Below are 3,683 nucleotides of genomic sequence, written 5' to 3'. Positions count from 1 at the left end.
AAGTAGCAGGAAGTGGCTTATTTAGCGTTCATATAAGTATAGTAGTAAAGTTGAAAATTTGTTTGAGTGTCTTAGCGCACTTGTTTAGTTAAATCTGTCAAATAATTATGTAGTTTCGTATTTAGCAGGGGCAGATTTGCATTTTAATATCTGTGACGTGTAAAGTCGCATAGTCGTCTGTCATTTGTTTATTTCTTTCAAATAGTCTTTGTACGTTACTGACAATACAGTTAGCCTTCTAACGCCGAGCAGTGTGTCAGCAGTGCGCAAGTAGCAGCATTACTGTATTTACTAGGCAGTCTTGTATTTTACTAACCGTTTAAATTTTGTTTGTGCTCTCTGTAGAATAGTTCAGACGTTCTTTGCACAACAGTATTTAGCATGGTCAGGGACTGCGACTGCAGCATTCGGATGCGGGCAGAGTTGGCACCCTTTCACTCCCAGCTTCAGGCTGTGCTGGCTTCGGTCACAAAGCTTGAGGCTGTTGCCAATGGGCATCAATGTGGGGGTTCGGACGGGGGTTTGTCTGGGACGGCCAGCTTGTCCCACACATCCCTGATCGGACTACGGCTGTGGCTGCCCGGGATACTACCCACACTGAGGCTGACCCTTCACCCATGGTAGAGTGGGAGGTCGTCTCAAGGTGTGGCAGGGGGCGAAAGACATTCCGGAGGGCTGAATGGAAGGTCTCTCCAATTTGTCTGATGAACAGGTTTCAGGCTCTGTCTCTGGATGATACTGATCTTTGGTCGGGCATGGCTGCTTGTCCTGTTCCAGGCCCCTCAGTCTGCAAAATCTGGGCTGTCGCAGAGGGTGGGCTTACTGGTAGTTGGGAGCTCCAACGTTAGGCGCGTAATGGGGCCCCTTAGGGATATGGCTGCAAGGATGGGGAAGAAAACCAATGTGCACTCCGTGTGCATACCGGGGGGAGTCATTCCAGATGTGGAAATGGTCCTTCGGGATGCCATGAAGGGTACAGGGTGCACTCATCTGCAGGTGGTCGCTCATGTCGGCACCAATGATGTGTGTCGCTATGAATCGGAGGAAATCCTCTCTGGCTTCCGGCGGCTACCTGATTTGGTGAAGACTGCCAGTGTCGCTAGCGGGATGAAAGCAGAGCTCACCATCTGCAGCATCGTCGACAGGACTGACTGCAGACCTTAGGTACAGAGCCGAGTGGAGGGTCAGAATCAGAGGCTGAGACGGTTCTGCGACCGTGTGGGCTGCAGATTCCTCGACTTGCGCCATAGGGTGGTGGGGTTTCGGGTTCCGCTGGATAGGTCAGGAGTCCACTACACACAGCAGGCGGCTAAACGCGTAGCAGGGGTTGTGTGGCATGGACTGGGCGATTTTTTTAGGTTAGATGGCCTCGGGCAAGTACAGAAAGGGCAACAGTCTCAAAGGGTGCGGGGCAAAGTTAGGACATGCGGGGATCAAGTAGCAATCGGTATTGTAATTGTAAACTGTCGAAGCTGCATTGGTAAAGTACCGGAACTTCAAGCAATGATAGAAAGCACCGAAGCTGAAATCGTTATAGGTACGGAAAGCTGGCTGAAGCCAGAGATAAAGTGTGCCGAAATTTTTACAAAGGCACAGATGGTGTTTAGAAAGGATAGATTGCATGCAACCGATGGTGGTGTGTTTGTCGATGTTAGTAGTAGTTCCCAGAATGAGATTTTCACTCTGCAGCAGAGTGTGCGCTGATATGAAACTTCCTGGCAGAGTAAAACTGTGTGCCCGACCGAGACTCGAACTCGGGACCTTTGCCTTTCGCGGGTAAGTGCTCTACCAACTGAGCTACCGAAGCACGACTCACGCCCGGTACTCACAGCTTTACTTCTGCCAGTACCTCGTCTCCTACCTTCCAAACTTTACAGAAGCTCTCCTGCGAACCTTGCAGAACTAGCACTCCTGAAAGAAAGGATATTGCGGAGACACGGCTTAGCCACAGCCTGGGGGATGTTTCCAGAATGAGATTTTCACTCTGCAGCGGAGTGTGCGCTGATATGAAACTTCCTGGCAGATTAAAACTGTGTGCCCGACGGAGACTCGAACTCGGGACCTTTGCCTTTCGTGGGCAAGTGCTCTACCAACTGAGCTACCGAAGCACGACTCACGCCCGGTACTCACAGCTTTACTTCTGCCAGTACCTCGTCTCCTACCTTCCAAACTTTACAGAAGCTCTCCTGCGAACCTTGCAGAACTAGCACTCCTGAAAGAAAGGATATTGCGGAGACATGGCTTAGCCACAGCCTGGGGGATGTTTCCAGAATGAGATTTTCACTCTGCAGCGGAGTGTGCGCTGATATGAAACTTCCTGGCAGATTAAAACTGTGTGCCCGACCGAGACTCGAACTCGGGACCTTTGCCTTTCGCGGGCCAGTGCTCTACCAACTGAGCTACCGAAGCACGACTCACGCCCGGTACTCACAGCTTTACTTCTGCCAGTACCTCGTCTCCTACCTTCCAAACTTTACAGAAGCTCTCCTGCGAACCTTGCAGAACTAGCACTCCTGAAAGAAAGGATATTGCGGAGACATGGCTTAGCCACAGCCTGGGGGATGTTACCAGAATGAGATTTTCACTCTGCAGCGGAGTGTGCGCTGATATGAAACTTCCTGGCAGATTAAAACTGTGCGCCCGACCGAGACTCGAACTCGGGACCTTTGCCTTTCGCGGGCAAGTGCTCTACCAACTGAGCTACCGAAGCACGACTCACGGCCGGTACTCACAGCTTTACTTCTGGCAGTACCTCGTCTCCTACCTTCCAAACTTTACAGAAGCTCTCCTGCGAACCTTGCAGAACTAGCACTCCTGAAAGAAAGGATATAGCGGAGACATGGCTTAGCCCCAGGCTGTGGGTTCGCAGGAGAGCTTCTGTAAAGTTTGGAAGGTAGGAGACGAGGTACTGGCAGAAGTAAAGCTGTGAGTACCGGGCGTGAGTCGTGCTTCGGTAGCTCAGTTGGTAGAGCACTTGCCCGCGAAAGGCAAAGGTCCCGCGTTCGAGTCTCGGTCGGGCACACAGTTTTAATCTGCCAGGTAGTTTCATTAGTAGTAGTTTATCGCGTAGCGAAATAGAAGTGGATACTTCCTGTGAATTATTATGGGTGGAGGTTATACTCAACAACCGAGCTTGGTTAATAATTGGCTCCTTTTACCGACCTTCCGACTCAGCAGCATTAGTGGCAGAACAACTGAGAGAAAATTTGGAATACATTTCACATAAATTTCCTCAGCATGTTATAGTCTTAGGTGGAGATTTCAATTTACCAGATGTAGACTGGGACACTCAGATGTTTAGGACAGGTGGTAGGGACAGAGCATCGAGTAACATTATACTGAGTGCACTATCCGAAAATTACCTCGAGCAATTAAACAGAGAACCGACTCGTGGAGATAACATCTTGGACCTACTGATGACAAGCAGATCCGAAAATTACCTCGAGCAATTGAACAGAGAACCGACTCGTGGAGATAACATCTTATACCTACTGATAACAAACAGATCCGAACTTTTCGACTCCGTAAGCGCAGAACAGGGAATCAGTGATCATAAGGCCGTTGCAGCATCCATGAATATGGAAGTAAATAGGAATATAAAAAAAGGAAGGTTCATCTGTTTAGCAAGAGTAATAGAAGGCAGATTTCAGACTACCTAACAGATCAAAACGAAAATTTCTGTT

At 49.3% G+C, this 3,683-nt stretch overlaps 1 non-coding gene across 1 annotated transcript; it reads right to left on the bottom strand.

Moving 5' to 3' along the window:
• Positions 1–2,635: 2,635 nt before the first annotated feature.
• Positions 2,636–2,710, bottom strand: Trnas-cga. Its single transcript has one exon. It is a non-coding gene; the product is annotated as a tRNA-Ser (tRNA).
• Between the last annotated feature and the right edge of the window lie 973 nt (positions 2,711–3,683).

The sequence above is a fragment of the Schistocerca americana genome, chromosome 4 (assembly GCF_021461395.2).
Source record: "Schistocerca americana isolate TAMUIC-IGC-003095 chromosome 4, iqSchAmer2.1, whole genome shotgun sequence".
Lineage (NCBI taxonomy): Eukaryota > Metazoa > Arthropoda > Insecta > Orthoptera > Acrididae > Schistocerca > Schistocerca americana.
This window is presented reverse-complemented; position numbering and strand designations above follow the sequence as displayed.